The sequence below is a fragment of the Lissotriton helveticus genome, chromosome 8 (genome assembly GCF_964261635.1).
Source record: "Lissotriton helveticus chromosome 8, aLisHel1.1, whole genome shotgun sequence".
Taxonomy (NCBI): domain Eukaryota; kingdom Metazoa; phylum Chordata; class Amphibia; order Caudata; family Salamandridae; genus Lissotriton; species Lissotriton helveticus.
The window spans coordinates 1,002,258,724-1,002,282,506 of record NC_136069.1 but is presented as its reverse complement, the minus strand read 5'-3'; positions in this window follow the sequence as shown (position 1 = coordinate 1,002,282,506).

The following is a 23,783-nucleotide window of genomic DNA, read 5'->3' as shown; positions in this document are numbered from 1 at the left end:
GAGGAGCAGGCAGTGGAGAAGGGTGCATGCGAAACCTCAAGTGGGGCACATTGCCAAAGACCGAAGAAGGGGAAACCAATGCCTCCAGGACTAGACTACACCGGAGCAAGGCCTGCATTTGGTTTGACCTGAGGTGGTTGGGGCTCCAGTTGGTGTGAAGAACAGAGAGCGAGTAAAACTTGCAGCAGTGCCACTTTGTCAAAAGTCAGCAAATAGATCAGGTTGGAACAAGAAGGTACTAGAAGCAACTGGCAAGTGGCAGTCTAGGTGCCCAGGTGCCCAGTTTTAAATTGCCAAATCAACTTGGCAATACAACCTCCTTGCCCAGCTTTTAACTCCCCTTTTAATGCATATGTTACCCCTAAGGTAGGCCCTAGGTAGCCCATAGGGCAGGGTGCATTGTAAATAAAAGGTTAGAGATGCACTTTTAAGTTTTACATGTCCTAGTAGTGAAAAACTCCTAAATTAATTTTTCATTAGTGTGAGGCCTATCAGTCCCATTGGATAACATTGGGTTGCCTTATTATATTTAATATGTGAAAACTTTTGATTGGGAACAGATGGGCATTATATATTTGGTGTCTATGAAATTGTAATAAAAAATCCTTTTTTTTTTTAGTAGTTAGTAGTTTTTTAGTAGTTTTTAGTAATAGTAGGGTCAGAATTAAAGTAAACATATTGAAACTTCAACCTTTAGAAAATTGCCATTTTCCTGCCCTTGCTATTTGGTTCCTGCAGCCTTTACTAGGTCACATACCTGGGTATAGTTGGCAGTTGACTTTTGTTAATTCCTCCCAGACAGTCATACAATAGAGGGATTAGGGGCCAGATGTAGGTCGGTCGGTAACGGCCGAAAATCGGTATTTTCGGCCGTTACCGACCGGTATTTGAGAAATGGTATGTAGGGCCCTGTATTTTACAGAATCGGTAAATTTACCGATCGGTAAATTTACCGATTCTGTAAAATACCGAATCGGTATTTTTACCGATTCGGTAAAATTGATATGTAGGTGGGACTCTTCTGAGTCCCACAAGCATTACAGAATCGGTATTTTACCATCAAATTCAATTTGATGGTAAAATACCAATTCCGGTGTGCATGCACATGTGTGCATGCACACCTGTGCCATATGACAGGCAGACCTGCCCTTAGGGCAGGTATGCCTGCCACATGGCACCCGAACCTGTTTTGGGGGTGCCAGAGGGTGTCAAAGTGACACCCCCTGCACCCTTGTGCAAATCGGTATTTACCGATTCTTTAATTACAGAATCGGTTTTGCCCATTGATTCCTATGGGCTTCACAGCCCATAGGAATCAATAGGAAATACCGATTCGGTATTTCCAGAATCGGTAAATACCGAATCTTAAAGATTCGGTATTTACACATCTGGAAATACCTACATCTCCCCCCTTCATATTTACCACTTCTTAAATACCGAATCGGTAAAATTCGGTATTTAAGAAGTGGTAAATAAGAATTACCTACATCGGGCCCTAGGTGTGCCTGAATGGTCCATCAACTAGTAGGATGAGGGGGCTGACTTGGGCGCAGCCTCACTTGTAACTGCATAGGTTGTGCTCTGCCTTCACGCAAATTACTTGTCACCCCTGCATTGTTCTAGCAGACAGGTAGGAGCCAGGGCAGGGGAGTCAGGAAATACCAACAACTTCAAAGAAAATTATTAGAAATTTCTCCTGCTTCAAAGAAGGCACAAGGTATAAAAACAAGACCCTTTAGCCCACTCTTCAGTTCACTTTCTGAACCTGCAGAAGGACTCTTAGAGGACTGCCAGCTGATGTGGCCTGCTGTGTACTCCACAAGACTGCTTTGCTGCCTGGAGCCTGCCTTGAAACCTCAGAGACCTGCCCTACTGCGTGAGCCCTGCTTCATCACCTGAACCCAGTGCTGCCAAAGTGACTCCGAGAACTATTTTACTGCCTCGTGTTCAGAGCCTCAAGGATAGAAAATGTTCACATCATCTTGAACCTGCACCTGGCCCCACCCTGAGGGAGTCCTAAACCCCACCCCAAATAGTGCAACACCAATCCTAGAAACTTTGTGGTGGTGCTAAAGGTGCCCAGAGAGTCAAAATTCTGAATTTTAGACTTAGAAAAGTTTTGGCTAATACCTGCTCTGAGAACCAAAGGAGGATGGGTACTAACCTGCCCAAGTTGCATTGCCTGTCAGCTTGACTTTGCAATAGCTCCCACTAGTACTTCTCTGTAGCATCAAATCCTGTTCAGCGGTCCCTCGGTGCAAGGGAATCTGGCCTCCTAGAACTCCAGCTTTGTCCAGACAAAGATTTTCAACTTTCATAAATAAGACTATGGTTCTGAGTTACATCTTAGCGGATCTTCTCACCATCACTTTTTCAACGGGATCACAGCCCCTCTATTTGGTGGTCCACCCGCTTTATTTAGATGTTAGTGGGTTCATGAATGAAAGACCGACCGAGTGCCGCCGGCTCCACCAGGAATTCTCACCTGCGTTAAAGGCTGCATTGGCAGTAGCGGCTGTTGGCGGGAGCCAGCCAAGATTACTGCCGGGCCAATCACGATGTGCCGAGGTAAATGTGGCAGGGATACCTCCTACTTTGAGTTGGCAAATCAAAAGAAATGAGGTAGAAACATACCTTTTATCCTGTTTTTCACTTCTGTATCCATGTTGAACCCTATTGTCCAAGTCCTTCCTTTGCTGCTACTACTTGACAACAATGCTACTCAACTCTGTTGTCGCCAGGATCTCAGATAAGCCTAGTTTACACCTGTTTTACAATGAGTTGTGTGTTTACAATTACTTTAGCCTCGTGTATTTTTCCATTGCTTTTGTATGCATTTTATTCTTATGTGTAATGCATTAGTTTCCATTTTTCAACTTAAATGACCACACCTGTATTAACACTCAAAAAAACAACTTAGTAATTGTGGTGGTTGTGGATGTTTTGCATGTGGTCCTGTGGGTGTGCATTCAATAGTGTGTGTGTGTGTGTGTTGTTTGTGTCCAATGCAAGATGTAATATAAAGGGCATAAGACGTTACTTACATACATTTTAGAAGCAAACACAACATATATGTTCAGTGACAATGTTCATCCAATATTCAAGATATCTAAGCAAAATCCACTCAGATGTAAGATGTTCATAAGTACTTGCAATAACATAGAAACCAGGACTCTTGTTGTTTCCCTCTCTGATCGTTAGTGTGGATTTGCGTCTCATCGTTTTCCTATGGACTGACAGGATTTGAACATTTTGGTGTTCCATAGCCTCTTTCACTTTGGAGGATGGGAATCTTGTACCAATGACCTATGTTATTGGATTCCTCCATCCAGTTTCTATGCTATTGTGAATACTTAAGAACATCTTACATCTGAGTGGATTTTGCTTAGATATCTTGAATATTGGATGAACATTGTTCACACATATATATATCAACATTGAATTGGACAACCCGGAGTGACTTGTTTACAACACATGGAGGTTAGCTCTGTACATACCTTCTTTAGAAATTGTATTGCACTTGCTTTGGTCTGATTTTGACCTATTAGTATCCGGACTGACCGAATGGAACTTGGTCCATCCAATAATCTTTCTGCCCTGAGGAAGTTCCTATAAAAGGAACCAAACGCGTTGGCTGTTGTCCTGGGTTTTTAGTCGAAGAAGATTAAAGAATTTTGAAAAATATATTACTGGCTGAGTTGTGACTTCATCCCTGGTGCTGCCTCCATATTTCTTGAAGTATATCCTACTCAATATCAGGCCGACACAGAGAATCCGGGACTGCCTGTAGCAAAACAAAAAATAGCTCAATTGTTATGTGCTTCAACTGTGAAAAGAACCTTTCACCAGTGTGGTTTGTGATTTTCATGGGCAGGAAAAACCACAGTGCAGTTTCAACTTCATAGAAAATTATATCTCAGTTATACGTTTTTGTCTTTCTTCAGAGACAGGAGTTTGCCATTGCTTCACCTAGTTGAAATGCATAATTCTTGAACTGATGACAATCAGTGATATGGTCTGATCTATCTTGCTTTTCACATTGCTTCCACATTTGATTTGTATTTATGTTCCTCTGCTCCAAAGAGAAGCAACAAAGATTATGTACATCTCTGAAAGATGAACCACACTGTGCTAAATTATCAATGTTTCCATGATTGTTAAGTTTGCTGCTCCTTGAAATTTATTTCAACCTTTAAGTACAGTGTCACTTACATGTCCTTCAAATCGAGTTAGTCAATAACTTTGTTTATAGGCTACAGTAGTCACTGTTTTTAGTATCTGGAACTTTTGCCTTTGGCCTGCATTGATAGGAATCAAAACATGGTTGAAATGGTTTTGAGCTGTCTATCTTAATGCTACTTACAGCACACGTATGGTATCTTGTGACTGCCTGGGTCAATTGTCAGTGAATTAAGAGCTGTTTGAATTCTATCATAGCCATCAAACTATGCTTTGAGTACATCTGCTTAGGCTTACCATCAAGTAAAAGGCATCCATTTTACAACCCAATCTGGACAGACAGATGAAACCAATACCTTCCAATGAAGAGCAGAGGAAGAAAAAAATGTATGAAACTTAAACAATTTCAACATAAGGAACTTCTTGCATGCTATACTCAGCACCCTTTTAGGTTCAAGGAATGTCTAGCACATGAAACATTAAGAGCAAATGTGTCCATTTCTTTCATCTTTGCCTCTTGACTTGAATACTCACAGGACATATTTGTTGTACTATAATATTATTTGACCACAGAATTCTAAGAAGGGAATACAGGCCCTCCCTAATAATTTCACTTCGACATCTACTAGGTCCTTTGCTCCATGATCATAAATGGAGAGAAACTCGAAAATTGACCCTTTTGGTTTTTGAGTTTCTACATATTGCACTGTAAAAGTTTACTGATCAACTTGCACGCATTTGGAGTACAGTCAAGAAGACTAATGGCCTTATTGTGAGTTTGGCGATGCAGGACTGGGATCGCCTGCTCCAGCACCGTCAGCCAACCCCATGTAGGAACTGCCCACCAGATCAGGAGTTTTCTCCTGGTCTTCTGCATGGTTCTTTGGCGTACCCAGGGCAATGACTATGAAATAGGCACCACAATGGGAACCTCAATTGCAGAACGTGCATGGCATGGACTGTTGTAGTCCATCCCGTCCAGGTACTTGGGTGCAAGAACACGGGGGCCACATGTTGTGCCCCCCTATAAGCATCCACATGGTGTGAGGCACCAGTAGGCCCTGTAGGGCCCCCTTTATTTCCTCTCTTCCACGGTTTTCATGGCGGGGTCACCGCCATGAAAGCCATGGCAGAGAGGAAACTCATAATATGCTTGGCTAGCCCACGGTTGTCCCACCAAGCATATTGTGGCCTCAGGACTGCCATGCAACTGCCAGGGGATGGTGTTTCTCTGGCAGTTGTGACAGTTGTGGCAGTCCCAGGGTTGCCCTACAGCCCTAATTGTAAGAGGGCAGTTAGGGAGATCACCACTGTGAGTTTGGCGGTCCGTGGATCGACGGTCTCATAATAAGGTCCAAAGAGAATTTTGTTTTGTTTAGCTTACTTCTGATATGATTGTAAAGAAAAGCTTCTTGTGAGAAATTCTTCGCAAATAGTTGCTGAGCGATACAAGCCAGCATTTCTGTATTTCTTGATGTGCTGTTGAAAGAACGGGTCCAATTTACTTAGCAGCTCCAAAGTCCCCAAATAATTTCCTTTCTGCTATAATTGTATCATCTGATTATCTCCTCTGAATGCCATACCCGCTGATGCCAAGAATTTCAAACTGGTATCATTCTTTTCAACATACACTGCCAGTACACTCGCTTATGTTCTATCTGTTTTAGGAACACTGACTCAATACTGCCAGCTTCTTTTTAATGAATGCTGTATATTACTATTCACTTTTAATGCACGGCTCAGGTTTATGTTGAGAAAAACAACTAGCTTTGTGCTTCTAGTCAGTAAAAGCAATAGAACTGAATGCACAATCTCTACTAGCAAAACAAATACAAGCAACATAGTTTTATGCTTCCTATGGACAACATATTTTCTTGTTCTTTCGGTGCAATTTGCAGATATAGTTTGTTGCTCCTTACTTTTTGAAGTTTTGTAATCTTTTGCTTGCCGATGTTTTTTTCCCCAGCTCCATGAATAATTCATTGTCTCCAATGGAAAGTTAAATAATGAAAGTTTAAGTTGCATTTGTTGCACAGGTGTTCAGGATCTGAGGAAAAAGAAAAATACCCTTCTATTTAAAACTTTATGGGCCACATGCATCAAATTCAGGATTTGCAAATCCTAAATAGTGAATTTTAAGAAATTGCTATTTAGGACTGGGAAATCCCTATGCATGTAGGAATCGCAAAACAAATTGCGATTCCTACATATTCCTTAATTACGACTCGCAAATTGTGAATGGCAATTTAGGAATAGCTACCCATTCATTTTTTTGGGCCTAGAGGCCCATAGGAATGAAAGGGAATGTTCAATTTGTGAGTACCAAATAGGTACTTGCAAATTGTGCATGCAATTTCAAGGGTGCAAGGGTGCCAAAAGGACACCCTGTTGCACCCCTAAAAATTAGATGTTACCATATGTTGCACATATACATGCCCCAAGGGCATGTGTGTGTGTGTGTGTAACATGACACTTTGTAAAATGCACTTTAGTGCTTTTTTCAAAGTTTTTGCAAATGACCAACAAGTTCAAATTGATGGTAATTTGCGATCCCTATTTGCGAATTCACAATTTGAAATTGCATCATGCATTGCATTTAGGGAATCGCAATTTGCGATTCCCAAAATGCATTCCCATTTAAGTAATCAGTGTGGAACTGTTCGGTATTGGAACAAGTGGGTGACTTGGGGGCTACAGAACGGGTAAGTGGTGAGATGGTATGTGCATCTCCCTTGCTGGCAGTGGACAGCAGTCTCTGGATTCTGACAGCACAGCACCGAAAAAGTTTAATGTGGAATTTTTCACACATGGTGGGACATTATTGAAGAGATTTTGAGCCTTTTAACAAAGAAACTGTGCTATTTTACACCTTCCATGGAACAGAAGGGATTATCATATGCTCTACGAGTTAGTTCTCTCTTCAGAAATAATGTTACTCAACCCTTCTAGGCACCAAGGGCCTGATTATGAGTTTGGCGGTGTGGGCCGGTTCTGTCCTGCCACCACACCGCCAAACCAGTGGTGAGGCCGCCCACCAGATTACGAGTATGACTCGTGTCTGGCTTCCATGATTGTGCCTTTAAAAACAGGCACCGCAACAGGAAGGCCAAAAAAGCTCCTGCATAGTCTGGACAGAAAAGTCCATGCTGTGCAGGATCTGGTGTGCATATAAAGGTTGCAGAAGAAGTAGGGGGGCCTTTGTTTCCTCTCTTCCAGGGCTTACATGGAGTAAAAACCTCCATGTAAACCCTGGCGGAGAGAAAAATCGTAATGTGCTTGGTGCGACTGAGATGGTCCCGCCATGCATATTGATACCTCCACACCGCCATAACACCGCCTGGGAATGATGGTTCCCTGGTGGCTGTAGCGGGGCTGTGGCGTTCTGACTGCCCAAGTCTAATCAGGCGATTGGGCGACTGCCACTGCCCCGCACCCCCGTCTGGAGGTACGAGGACTGCCAGACTCTTAATTAGGCCCTAAAGGAAAATGTTTGCACTATGGAGAACAATACTCACAAATGTTTTTTTTGTTCTATTCAGTTTGATTCACTGCTTGATTTTCATTTTGCAGATCTTTCTTTATGCAAAAAAATTCAGGTTTACCAAATTTGTTCTTATTTAATATGCTGTATACATATATTGCAAATCAGTTGTGATGCACTAAGTAATAGTCTGTTAAAGAGATGAAGGAGGTAACTCCTGTGGCTGAACTGCAAGTAGTGAGAGTGAGACGGAAAAACCTAAGCGGAAATCCCAGTTCTCAAACTATGCAAATGTATATGATCATAGGCAATAACGATTTGGTCTAGTAATATTTAAATGTTTGCTGAAACCTTGAAAGGGTTAGTAAGGTTATGCACACAAGCTGAAAGGCAATATAATACCATATTGATATCCATCACCCCATCATTGTGTTCTTTTTGTTTGTAATATGGATTCGACCAGAGTCCGTAGACAAACTTTCTTGTTCTATGTGCAGCATCTCAAGTTTGAATATCCTCTATAAGGCATCTGCTGCTTTTTGGAGTTAGATTCACTGTATAACAAATACCTAACACAATTAAAAATTGCATTGCAGACACACATTAAATGCAGCAGGTGCTTTAAGCCAGTATGATATCAGGCTGGCTTTGTAAGCTGTGGCCTACAGGTTATACATAGATTACTGATTACAATCCCAATGAGATTTCTTAGTGGGGCTTCAATGAAAACCTCTGCATAACCAACTCCTACCTCAATACCCATCTTTTTTACTCTTGTCGCTCGATCTTTTCAGATGAACACATCATTGTATTGTATTGTAAGTGCATTTATATAGCACTTACTACCCCTGATGTGGTGTTGAGGTGCTTTTTCGGCGAGTAGCACGCTACTCCGGAACCCATAAAGGATTAGTGGTGAATTAGTATAGTCAAATATCAAAGTAGTTTGAGTGGTGGATAATAGTCAGTTATTTGGATTGAGAAGGATAGCGGAGGGATAGAAGAGGGAAAAAAGTTTTGCATTTATGTAGCGCTTGTTACCCCTGATGGGGTGTTGAAGCGCGTCTTTTTTTTGGTGAGTAGCACCCTACTCCGGAACCCATGTAAGGATTAGTTTTGAATTAGTATAGTCAAATATGAAAGTAATTTGAGTGGTGGATGTTAGTCAGTTATTTGGATTGAGAAGGGTAGTAGACGGATAGAAGAGGGACAAAGGTTTGCATATGTATATATATATATATATATATATATATATATATATATATATATATATATATATATATATATTACCTACTGGCGATAGCCAGTAGGTATATATAGTTAGGATTTTTTTCCTATGGGATTTTTGAAAATTCTATGTCGAATAACTTTGGCGTTTGAGGACAGAATTGGCTGAAATTTTCAGGAAAATGGAACATATTGTTTCTGAGCAGCCCCTGAAAATTTGGGGGGGTTTCGTCAAGGGGGGGCCGAGAAAAAAGGGGGGTCCCAAAACGTGTTTTTCCCATGCAATTTTCCATAGAGCGGTTGGCCTCACTTTTAGCCTGAACGGCTGAATGGATTTACACCAAACTTGGCAAAATTGTAGGGACTGGTAGCCCGATGTGCCTTTGCTATGTCTCAAGATATAGGCTCCAGTGGTTTTTACGAAAATTAACTTTGAAAAATATATATTGGACTACATTGGGCTATATATATGTTGGAGCCCAAATGTAGCCCAATGTAGCCCAATGTAGCCCAATGTAGCCCAATGTAGCCCAAAGATGGCCACCAGAGACAAAAAAAACAAATGTAGCCCAAATATCAGCCAGATGTAGCCCAACTATAGCCCAATGACAGAATGTCCCAGAGTGTTCTAAAGAACAACTAGAGTGCTAACAGTCCTACTTATTACAAAGGTATGGCACACCTGAAGCCATCTTGATTGGAATAAAGTGGTAACTCTTAAAACATTTAATTAAAAAACGAACAAAATGAGGGGGTTCATTTTGCCATAGAAAGTATGATTAGCGAATATATGACGAAATCCCGCATACCATCAGTCCGCAAAAAAAATCCCGCATGTACTATTAGGCCGCAAATTAAAATAACGAAAACTTTTAGAACGAATATGCCTTTAGCATACACTAAACAACTAAACTACCCTAAACCCTAAAACACTACCCCCAGCATGACCCTACACTACACAAACAGTACAACACTACCCTAAACCCTAAAACACTACCCCCAGCATGACCCTACACTACACAAACACTACAACACTACCCTAAACCCTAAAACACTACCCCCAGCATGACCCTACACTACGCAAACACTACAACACTACCCAAAACCCTAAAACACTACACCCCAGCATGACCCTACACTACGCAAACACTACAACACTACCCTAAACCCTAAAACACTACCCCCAGCATGACCCTACACTACACAAACACTACAACACAACCCTAAACCCTAAAACACTACCCCCAGCATGACCCTACACTACGCAAACACTACAACACAACCCTAAACCCTAAAACACTACCCCCAGCATGACCCTACACTACGCAAACACTACAACACTACCCTAAACCCTAAAACACTACCCCCAGCATGACCCTACACTACGCAAACACTACAACACTACCCAAAACCCTAAAACACTACACCCCAGCATGACCCTACACTACGCAAACACTACAACACTACCCTAAACCCTAAAACACTACCCCCAGCATGACCCTACACTACGCAAACACTACAACACTACCCAAAACCCTAAAACACTACACCCCAGCATGACCCTACACTACACAAACACTACAACACTACCCTAAACCCTAGAACACTACCCCCAGCATGACCCTACACTACGCAAACACTACAACACTACCCTAAACCCTAAAACACTACCCCCAGCATGACCCTACACTACGCAAACACTACAACACTACCCTAAACCCTAAAACACTACCCCCAGCATGACCCTACACTACGCAAACACTACAACATTACCCTAAACCCTAAAACACTACCCCCAGCATGACCCTACACTACGCAAACACTACAACACTACCCTAAACCCTAAAACACTACCCCCAGCATGACCCTACACTACGCAAACACTACAACACTACCCAAAACCCTAAAACACTACCCCCAGCATGACCCTACACTACGCAAACACTACAACACTACCCAAAACCCTAAAACACTACACCCCAGCATGACCCTACACTACACAAACACTACGACACTACCCTAAACCCTAGAACACTACCCCCAGCATGACCCTACACTACGCAAACACTACAACACTACCCTAAACCCTAAAACACTACCCCCAGCATGACCCTACACTACGCAAACACTACAACACTACCCAAAACCCTAAAACACTACACCCCAGCATGACCCTACACTACGCAAACACTACAACACTACCCTAAACCCTGAAACACTACCCCCAGCATGACCCTACACTACACAAACACTACAACACAACCCTAAACCCTAAAACACTACCCCCAGCATGACCCTACACTACGCAAACACTACAACACAACCCTAAACCCTAAAACACTACCCCCAGCATGACCCTACACTACGCAAACACTACAACACTACCCTAAACCCTAAAACACTACCCCCAGCATGACCCTACACTACGCAAACACTACAACACTACCCAAAACCCTAAAACACTACACCCCAGCATGACCCTACACTACGCAAACACTACAACACTACCCTAAACCCTAAAACACTACCCCCAGCATGACCCTACACTACGCAAACACTACAACACTACCCAAAACCCTAAAACACTACACCCCAGCATGACCCTACACTACACAAACACTACAACACTACCCTAAACCCTAGAACACTACCCCCAGCATGACCCTACACTACGCAAACACTACAACACTACCCTAAACCCTAAAACACTACCCCCAGCATGACCCTACACTACGCAAACACTACAACACTACCCTAAACCCTAAAACACTACCCCCAGCATGACCCTACACTACGCAAACACTACAACACTACCCAAAACCCTAAAACACTACCCCCAGCATGACCCTACACTACGCAAACACTACAACACTACCCAAAAGCCTAAAACACTACCTCCAGCATGACCCTACACTACGCAAACACTACAACACTACCCAAAACCCTAAAACACTACACCCCAGCATGACCCTACACTACGCAAACACTACAACACTACCCAAAACCCTAAAACACTACCCCCAGCATGACCCTACACTACGCAAACACTACAACACTACCCAAAACCCTAAAACACTACCCCCAGCATGACCCTACACTACGCAAACACTACAACACTACCCTAAACCCTAAAATACTACACCCCAGCATGACCCTACACTACGCAAACACTACAACACTACCCAAAACCCTAAAACACTACCCCCAGCATGACCCTACACTACGCAAACACTACAACACTATCCTAAACCCTAAAACACTACGCCCAGCATGACCCTACACTACGCAAACACTACAACACTACCCTAAACCCTAAAACACTAGCCCCAGCATGACCCTACACTACGCAAACACTACAACACAACCCTAAACCCTAAAACACTACCCCCAGCATGACCCTACACTACGCAAACACTACAACACTACCCTAAACCCTAAAACACTACCCCCAGCATGACCCTACACTACGCAAACACTACAACACAACCCTAAACCCTAAAACACTACCCCCAGCATGACCCTACACTAAACAACCACCACAACTCTACACTACACTAACACAACACAACACTACACTACACAACACTACACTACACAATCACTAACCCACGAAAAAATTAACACAAACCCACTTACCTCTCTCGTCATCGTGGTTTTCACAACGCAAATGCATTTACCATACATGCCTTTAAAACGTAATTCTTTGTAAAGGCATGCGCGATAAATGCACATGCGTTTTGAAAAAATGCGGGATAATGGTATGCGAGGTCAATGACCTTGCGGGATAATGGTATGCGGACTGAAAGTCTGCGGGATAAAAAATGCGGGAAAATGGCTGCAAACCATGATTAGCAGCAGACTTCCCTGGTGAGCACTAGCTTTACTACAGTGATCTAATGAGCAACTAGAGTGCTAACATTCAGAATTTATGGCAAATGTGTGACACATCTGAATGCCTTCTTGATAGAACCAAAGTAAACAAGCATTGAAAATGCAATAGATCTCGCCCTCGTTTATGTTAAATCCATTCTGTTTGTAATGAGGTGGCTTTTTAGCTTTGCTTTTATTAGTGTTTTTAAAACTTTCATGTAAATAACATGCATATGTATGCATATATGTATATGTATGCATGCATTTATATTTATATAGATATGCAGATTATATATGTTTATATATGTATATTACCTACTGGCGATAGCCAGTGGGTATATATAGTTAGGATTTTTTCTCTATGGGATTTCTGAAAATTCTATGTCTAATAACTTTGGCGTTTGTGGACGGAATTGGCTGTAATTTTCAGGAAAATGGCACATTTTGTTTCTGAGCAGCCCCTGAAAATTTGGGGGGGTTTCGTCAAGGGGGGGCCGAGAAAAAAGGGGGGTCCCAAAACGCGTTTTTCCCATTCATTTTTCCATAGGGCGGTTGGACTCACTTTTAGCTCGAACGGCTGAATAGATTTACATGAAACTTGGCAAAATTGTAGATATGGTTTGCCCGACGTGCCTTTGCTATGTCTCAATATATGTGCTCCAGTGGATTTTGAGAAATTAACGTTTAAAAAAATATATATATCTGTGACAGCGCTCCGGTTAGCGCCCCGGTTCGCGTACCTGACGCGTAACGGAACTTCGCGAAGTGAAGCTGATTGGCTCTCCGGTGTCTGTCAACATTCTAAACAGTCCGGAGCGGCCGCCATCTTGTCTCTCGGTACGATCGAGAGACAAGATGTGGTGAAAAACGAAGGGGGAAATGAAGGAAAGGGGGCAAGGTAGACCACTCCTGACCCCCTAGGATTGATGAGGGGGATATTAAAGTGCCCCGCGATTTTTTGCGGTAGAGGCGCGTCCCGGTACGTGAACCGGGCAGCTCACCGGGCAGCTCACCGGGCAGCTAACCGGGCAGCTAACCGGCAGCGTAGCTGTCAACATTGTAAACAGTCCGGAGCGGCCGCCATCTTGTCTCTCGGTAGGTTCGAGAGACAAGATGTGGTGAAAAAAGAAGGGGGAAATGATGGAAAGGGGGCAAGGTAAACCCCTCCTGACCCCCTAGGATTGATGAGGGGGATATTAAAGTCCCCCGCGATTTTTTGCGGTAGAGGCGCTTCCCGGTACGCGAACCGGGCAGCTAACCGGCAGCGTAGCGGGAGTCCGCCATCTTGTGTTTGTGGAGCGTCCGGTTCGCGTACCGGGTAGCGTCCCGGTAAGCGTAACAAGGGGAAAACCAAGAGAAACAGTAAAAAATAAATTAAGGGAATAGATTTCCAGCAAACTTGGCAAAATTGTAGGGACTGTTTGTTTGATGTGCCTTTGCAAGGCCTCAAGATATGTGCACGTGTGGATTTTGTCTAATTAAGGTTAAAAAAAATATATATATCTGTAAGCGTGCTCCGGCACGCTTACGTTACGGGTTTTGTTTGCGCTGCAGAGCCGATACGTCACGGTTATGCGACGCGTCATGAGGCGTCTCACGTGGCTACGTGATACGTCACGTAATAAAGAATATATTTTACAGCTATAGATATTAGCTTTTAAAAAACCAATGAAATTCACTGAAAAAACCATAGGTTATAGACCATATATAGTTAGGAATTTGCATTTACAAAACCTTGAAAATTCACTGAAAAAACCATAGGTTAGAGACCATATATAGTTAGCTGGACATTTTATTGACATAAAACCAATGAAATTCCATATATAGTTAGTTGCACTAACTATATATCGCGCACCCGCAATCCACTGCTGATGATGTCACATATTACATCATTCATGACATGGTCAGTGACATCACTGATGACATCACTGATGACATCTCAAATGACATCTCAAATGACATCTAAACCCAAAGAGGAACGTCTGGTTTGTGTGACGACGTTTAACACAAAAAGTAATGCTATTAAAAAATGTGTAAACCGCCACTGGCATTTAATTAGTGCTGAATTAGGGGGAACTCCACCACCACTACATGCATTCCGCAAAGGCATGAACATCCGTGACCACCTTGTGCAGTCCATGTTACCTAATAAACAGACCATGAGCCAATCCACACTATGGGATGGACAAACGGTAACTGGACACAGAAAATGTGGCTCTTGTAAAGCCTGCCCCCTCACAATAGAAGGTAAGAGTTTTACCCATAATGAACGCACATATAAATTGCTACAACATACCAATTGTAACACTTCATGGCTCATTTATGCAATTATGTGCCCATGTGGGTTTCTGTACGTTGGTCAGACAACACAAAAAATAAAATGCAGGATTTTGCAACACATGAGTCGAATACGTTGTAAAACTCAGGGTGCCCCTCTGGTAGACCACTTCAGCAGATTTGAACATTCAGAAAACAGCTTGAGGTGGTGGGTTATAGAAAAAATAACTCAAAATCCACGAGGTGGCAACCTACAAAACATCCTGAACAGAAGGGAATGTAAGTGGATATACTCACTTAATACTGTCAACAAGGGGCTTAACGAACTTGAGGAAATGAATAGACAAGTATCCCTACTTGAGATATGAGAACTATGTGTTTAGGAGCATGTCTATGTATACATCATTCCTCAAGGTACACCACATGCACCTATGCACTTGTTCCTTAAGATATATGCCGGACTGTATATGGATTTAGCCATGTTGTCAAATCATTCAAAGTGTGGTTTATTATATGCATAACTATGATAATTGTGCTAAACTGTGTGTCATCAGACGATTTTTTACTGAGTTATATGCATTTATGTACTTGCTCCTTGAGAAACATGCCGGACTGGATCTAGTCATGCTGTTAACCATTTAAAAGTGTGTTTCATGGTATGCATAACTATGATAATCCAGCTATACTGAGTGTCACCAGACGTTTTTATCAATTGACTTCATGCATGGTTATCCTGTTTGCTGGTACTGGACTCAGTGCACTGTCTATGATGTGGGAATTGTCCCTTGTTTGTCTCTTTAATGAAAACTGATCTATACAGCATGACGTTCTAGGACAATATTCCACAAAACCAGTAATCAATTGAAATAGAGTCTGATTATCTCTCAAATAGGATGCATTAATAACCCAAATATGTCGTTTTTAAAATTTTTTGTAAGAATCAATTTATGGGTGTGATAATTTTGGCAAAGACTTGTTCTATGCGCATAATTAATTTTTATACTGTTTGGACGGCCATTACCAGTAGGCTAAGCGTGTTTTTCCGCAAATACGTTTTGTAAACATTTAGTCCGCTCTCTATGTCGAGCACTGGCAGAGACGCGAGGCTTAATCACAAACGCATGCGCCGGGACAGTAACGGCGTCCACGGAGCAGGCGAGGTTGACCGGTTGTATTCACAGATAGACAGGTAAGACGTTGTCATTGTGACTACGTCCGTTTTAGCCCCCCAATTCCCAGGCTATCCACTATGTTGAGGGAGATATCTAATTCTGTGCCTCTCCCTTCCTCCATTGTAGAATCACGAACTGAGGAAGAGGTACGCCTATGAGCTGATAAGCTACCTGACTTAAAGACTGGAGCTTTCGAGAAAGTGCCTCTCCCTTCCTCCATTGTAGAATCACGAACCGAGGAATAGGCACGCCTATGATCTGATAAGGTAACATGGGTTTGACACCCGATTTTTTGTCAAATTACGACTTTTTGACAAATGATGCTGTGTTCCAATGCTGGATATGATTATTGAGACCATTCTTTGTCTCCCCCCTTTTAAGCTACCTGACTTAAAGACTGGAGCTTTCGAGAAATTGCGAATCACCCAATTTTCCAAGGTAAATTGTTCTTGGAATTAAAAATCCTTTCTACTGGTGAATCTTATGGTAATCCAGTACACTTACACAGGTATAATTAATTGCAGGTAAATCTTTTACCATGGTGCCTGTATGACATTTGGAAACCTCAACGAGATGTGGTAACAATGGAATCCACATAATAAGAAGTATTAATAGGAAGTTGGAATTCAGGACCACGTCCCTTTGTTTTTCATCCTATTGAAGGGTAAGAGTATACCTCACTCTGGCTACGGCCATGATAAGTTTTAAAAACCTATCCACCAAAGTTAGTAATCCTTGATTTTATCTTTCTTAGGGTTATTATTATCCCTTGGTTGCCCACGTACATTCTCCAGTCCTGATGAAGACTCGCAATCCCAAGGTTCAAATCACCGGTTGGGCATAAGACGAGTCGAAACGTCGACACTACCACTCATTACCCTTGGACCAACCCAAGAATTGTATATAGTGCCAAATAATTTTCAGACACACGTCTAATTGGAAAAATCCTTTAAAGAGACTACAAATCAGTTGGCCAGGGTTCAAATATGATTGAGCTGAAAGTTTGTTATTGTTTTGTAAATAATGTGAATAGTTGTTTCTACACTTTCTAATTTTGTTTCCTTTCCGTTCACTTGCGTCCACACTTCTGAGCACTTCTTTTGCACTATCTTTTTTCTCGGGCAACCTCTATGTTTTTATTAATTTTTGAAATTAAGTAACTGTGTATAATATGAACTAAAAAACCAAAAAATATTTGGATACATGATGAATGAGTTAATAAATCAAAAGTAATCTTTTGTTGGTGGTTTAGGTTTTTTGTGTGGTACAAAAAGTTTTCTCCAGTACGATAGAGCAGATGGACTGTGGTTGCTCTATTTAAATTTGTTGAAATTATTGATTTAAGTCAACTTGTGTAATTAATAGGTCTAGGACCACTGTTGTTTTGATACTCTTTCACAAGGATGATGTCATCAGTGATGTCATTTGAGATGTCATCAGTGATGTCATGAGTGATGTCACTGACCATGTCATGAGTGATGTAATATCTGACGTCATCAGCAGTGGATTGCGGGCGCACGAGTTATAGTTAGCTGAACTGACTATAACAGTGGAATTTAAATAGTTTTGTATGAGTGAAATGTCCAGCTAACTATAACATGTGTGAAACCTATGTTTTTTTTTGTGAATTTCTAAGGTTTTTTAAATGCTAATTCCTAACTATAACGTGGCTAAAACCTATGTTTTTTTCAGTGAATATATATATATATATATATATAGAGCTTGTTACCCCTAATGGGGTGTTGAAGTGCTTTTTTGGTGAGTAGCACGCTACTCCGGGTCCCATAAAGGATTAGTGGTGAATTAGTATAGTGAAATATGAAATTTGAGAAGTGGGCATGTTAGTCTATTATTTCGCTGAAAAGGATACTGAAGGGATAGAAGAGTGAAGGCTTTAGAGTTTTGTTTTAGGTCATAGCAGTAGTGAGAGGGTTGGGATGAGTAAGAAGGGATGTGGAGGTGAAGAGTCAGAGGGAAGAGTTTAGTAAGGCTTGTTTTGGGGGATCAGTATAGCAAAAGAGATGTCAGGTGGTGCAAGGAGGGGTAGAGTAGGGGAGAGTCTAGAAAGGGCTATTTTGGGGATCATAGTAACGGTATGGGTTTTGAGATGAATGAGAGAGTGTAGGTAGTAGATATATTGATAGAGATATGGCGTGGGAAATAGGGTGAGAAATAGGCTAGTACATTGGAAAGGGTACTAGACAGAGGTTTGAGATGAGTCAGAGAGTTGAGGTAAAGATATATTCAAAGAAGTATAGGGTAAAGATAGAGTAGTACATTGGATATACTGATTTAGAGGAAAATAATAAATATATAGATCCATAAGTACATGGAAAGCTTATAGAATCATAAAGGAAGTAAGTATATGTAGATTAAAGATATTGATAGAGGTATAGGGTGAGAAGGGTAGTGCATATAATATTTTTTTTAAAGAAAAGTAATAAATATAGATTCAAATACATGGAAGGAATATAGATGCATAAAGGAAGTAAGTATGAGTACATTAAAGATGCATTCGATAAACTCTGGTTTTGAAGTGTTGTACTTAAAAATGTATTTATTTATTTATTTTAAACGTAATAGGTACATATCTATAGTACAAATAAATGCTTGTATACAGAGGGATATGATGTATATTTCTGTTTACGTATGGTGCTTATGTGGAGAAGCGCCAATTCTTGAGTAGTTTGCTGAAGATAAGGTGGTTGTCAGTGGATCTTATGTTGGGGGTAAAGAGTTCCATATTTTTGCTGATTGAACAGAGAAGGATGTGCCACCCATTGTTTTTTTCTTGTATCTTGGGATTTTGAGGTGAGGTGCCACTCTAGAGTGGAGGTGCCTATGATGAATGTGTTTGGTTATTTTATTCCTGATGAAACGCTGTCCCATTCCATATATGGCTTTGTGGGTGATACAAAGTAGCTCGAACGTGGATCTTCTGGCAACCGGTAACCAATGCAGGGCTTTCAAGGCAGGGAAAATGTGGACTCTTGGTTTGATATGCAAGAGTAGTCTGGCAGCCGAGGCTGGAGATCTGCAAAAGAGACCTAGGACTGGTGGACATCTGGAAAGGAAAAGGAGACAAAAAACATGCATTCACGTTCAAGAATAAAAAATTAGATCTGCAGTCCAGAATAGACTACTTTTTAGTAGACAAAGCCCTGGTAGACAGCATACAAAAGGTTGAGCATCTGCTGGCGCATCTGTCCGACCATTCCGCGGTAATATTAAAAACACATTTTGGGGAGGACAAACCAAGCTCAAGGTGGACGGTGGATCGCACCATTTTAAATGACCCGCAAAATATAGCTGAACTTAAAACTGAGACAGTTGCCTATTTTGAAAACAATAAAAAGGGAACCTCACCGCAAGTTACATGGGACGCATACAAGGCAGTAATTAGGGGGAAGATACTAAGCCTGGCAACACACAAAACAAAAACAACAAAACAAGAGATAGGGAATTTAGAAAACATCATAAATAAATTGGACGCAGAAATAGAGGTTGAAGAAGACGTAGGTAAAAAAAGGAAATTAGAAGCCGACAGGGGAAAACAAAAGGAAAACCTAGCAGGAGTACTAGAGAGTATAGTGAGGGAGAGATGGGAAGTGAGTAAATTGTCTCACTATGAATATGGGGAAGGGTGCAGTAAGTTGCTGGCTTGGAAAACGAAAACTGACTCTACTAGAAACAAGATAGTCAATATCCAGCCACAAGGTACCACTGAACCGAGCTCAGAGAAAGCAGTGATAATGAAAGAATTCGTAAAATTCTTCACAGAATTATATGCTGAGGTCACAAATCCTACAAACAGGCTACTTAAGGAATATCTAGAAGCCCAGGATCTCCCAAGATTAACAAATGAGGAAAAGGAAGATTTAAATTCTGAAATGACAAGGGGGGAAGTAAGAGAAGTGTTGAAAGGCCTAAAGAGAGGGAAAGCGGCAGGGCCAGACGCACTTCCAAATGAATTATGCACCAAGCTCAGTGAGGTCCTGACCCCCCTCTTACAGACTTGCTAAACATAATATACCAAGAAAAAGAGAAACTCCAAGAATCCTGGAACGATGCGACAATAAATATTATAATAAAGCCGGGAAAAAATTCAGCAAAATGTGAGTCCTATCGTCCAATTTCTTTACTGATTTGTGACTACAAAATATTCACACAAATCATGGCAAAAAGGCTAGGGAAAATAGACAGAACCTTGATCAAGGAAGACCAGAAAGGGTTCATGAAGGACAGACAATTGCATGACTTAATATACAAGCTTATTGGGGCCATAGACATAGCAGTGACAGAAAAACTCCCTTTGACTATAATTACCCTCGACGCTGCTAAAGCCTATGACAGGGTGAACTGGGACTTCCTAAATAAAGCATTAATTAAGTATAACCTAGGAGACAAGTTCCAGGGAATGGTCAAGGAATTGTATAGAGCGCCTAAGGCCAAGGTCCTAATCAACGGGGGGGCTAACTGAAAACATCAAGATAAAGAGAGGGACGAGGCAGGGTTGTCCCCTTTCCCCGCTACTCTTTAATCTATATATTGAGCCTCTGGCAAACAGTCTTAAAAGTCATCCAAGTATAACTCTGTTCAAGCACCAGGGGTGGGAGAAGAAAGTCGCTCTATATGCGGACGATCTAATGATCTTTACTAATAACTATGAGGGCTCCATTAGACCAATAGTAGAAACTTTGTCTAAATTTGGGGAGGTATCCGGCTACCAAACAAACCAGACAAAAATAGAAATAATGAGCTGGAACTCCCCGATCAACAACACTCACACCAGGGAGAAAATTAGATATCTAGGAATAGACTTAATTAAAGATCTGGACAAAATGGCCAAGATAAACCTTGATAGAATTAGTGCCGAGGTTAGAAAACTTTTAAAAGCTTGGGGAGGTCTACCCCTCACTTTTCTCTGAAAATCTAACATAATAAAAATGTCCATACTACCCAAATTCACATATATCTTCGGTGCAATCCCTCTAGAATTTAAGAGAGAATCCCTACAGAAGATACAAGGGGAATTTGCAAACTCCATTTGGTCAGCAACAAGCACACGAATAGCCTGGAACAAATTGAGGAGGAAAAAAGCACAAGGGGGAATAGCAAGCCCAGATTTACTGGAGTACTACAGGGCCTTCCAGACCATAAGGGTACTTTTGAAAAAATATGAACAATATCTGGAATATCTACAAGCATTGGCAGGAAAGAGTGGACACTTCCTATACAAATTTGGCCACCCGAAGTACTTTAAAAAAGTAAAACTAAAGACCCTCAAATCAGCAGCGAAACTGTGGTACCAAATAAGAAGCACCCTGAATATACCTTACTACAGTGAGTTCGCTCCAATATGGGACTCTACTGGAACACCAGAATGCCTTAAAGACAGCTTGGCAACTCCGTTGAAAACAGAAGGCATCAAGGAATGGGGTCAATTTATGGCTGATAATACCATTGTAGACTGGAAAACTCTGACAACAAAGACAAACACGTCCCTTGCAAAATTCATGTACTACCAGCTCTCTAGTTGGGCAAAAACATTGAAGTAGAACAAAAGTGGTAACACTGCCATAGAAACAGAGATGATAAAGAACACTCCCATAAAAAAAGAAATATCCTGCTGGTATTGGGCCCCTATTTTGGCAGGGGAGGAGAACTTCCTGATTCCAGAGGCAACATGGGGAAAAGAGCTGCCATCGTTGGAGGTCCAGAAACTGTGGCAAGTATATATGGAAAAATGTTGGTCAATAGTGAAATCCGCTGCCTTAAGGCGGAACCATCTCTTTACCACCCATAGACCTTACTGGACCCCAAAGAGGCTATCTTAATTCGGCGGCCCAAATACAAAAAGCTGCCCCAAATGCGGATTGGAGAAAGCAGACAATATACATATGTTTTGGCAGTGCCCCCAGCTAGATGAATTTGGGCAGGAACTGGGTAAGACTCTAGAAACACTACTAAGAAGAGCAACAGATGTAAGTATGGATATTGTTATTTTTGGGGTGACTAGATATGCTGGCCCAAATATCTTAACGAAAAAAGAAGAAAACCTTTGGTTTATGTTAATCCTGCTGGTACGAAAGGAACTCTGTATTAAGTGGGTGAGCTCGGCACCGCCGATGCACCGAGAATGGGTAGCCTCAGTAAATAGAATAGATAAAATGGACAGGAAAGGGAAACCCAGTAGGAAGTATAACTTTTGGGAAATATGGGAGGACTCTCAGTACGCCTCCTAAGGGATATCTCCTTACTGTACACTACAGATAGGCCAAAATCCGATGATTATGCAATGGCAATAAATAAACAGGCAAAATGCCTGTGTGAGTGACCTGGATGGTCAGCTCCCCCAGGTTGGAACACATTTATTGAATTGGGTTATGGAAACAAGTGGACCCCCTCTGAACACACTTACAGGGAGACTCCCCAAACCCAAACACCCGGAACACAAAAGGGGCAGTGAAGGAACAGAGAGCAGAGAAGTGGGTCCCTGAAAACTCCATATACTTACTATTGCAGAATGAGGATAAAAAAAAAAAAAATTAAAAAATAAGAGTAGTCTTGCAGCCGAGTTCTCAATCCATTGTAGTGTTTTCATAATCGTTAAAGGTGACCCGTGGTAGAGGCTATTGGCATAATCGACTTTGGATAGACCAAGGGTGATGGTAGCTTGGACCTTGTGTGGGAATCCCAAATGGGGGAAGATTTGTCGCAGAGATTTTATAGTAACAAAGCTTGATCTTGCTATAAAAGAGACAAGCACAAAACATTACAATAGTAAAAACATTTTTAAACAATTATCAATATACATATCTTAACTAAATTAAGCACATCCTTTAGAATATACCAAATAACCTCCCTTTATAGAGGATCACCTGCTGGTTCAATTGTGGGAATATACATCATTCATTTATAGCTGTTGTCCCTTTTTTTCCTTAAGAAAAAATTGAATGTAAGAATCGGCTAACACTAAATATTATTACTTGGTTAGTATTAGTTTAAAGTATTCTTAGAGCCAGGTTACATGAGCTCAAACCTAACAGTAAGCATAGTGGTTTAATCCATCGTTTTCTGGGTATTGTATAAGCAGGACAGAAAAAAAACATATGGGCCTCGGTTTCAATCTGTTTACAGTCACACATGGCACATAGTTCATCAGCTTCCAAGGGTGGATCATTTGACCTCCTTGACCATCGTGCTAAAGTTGTTTTGGTCAACAGATTGCCATACCTAAGTTTTAGAAAAAGGGTTTTGGCTAGGGGAGGTTCTATCTCATCGAGAAAAATCTCGAATAATGGCTCATCCTTAAAGCTGAGAAAATTTGTTACCAGGGTTCCATCAACCGAAACATTTGTTACCCTGTTTACAATGCAACTCCAAAATGCCCTTTTTAGAATTAATTTTGCGTTGGGTGGTAAAAATTCTGGATTTTCCCAGAAATTAATTAAACCTATTTCTGTAAGCCAAGTTTTAACATGCTTTAACCATGGGATAGTTAATGAATTGCCATATTCCATAATTTCCTTTAGGCCATCCCTATAGTCCTGCAGTTCGGGCACTCTCCATAGTCT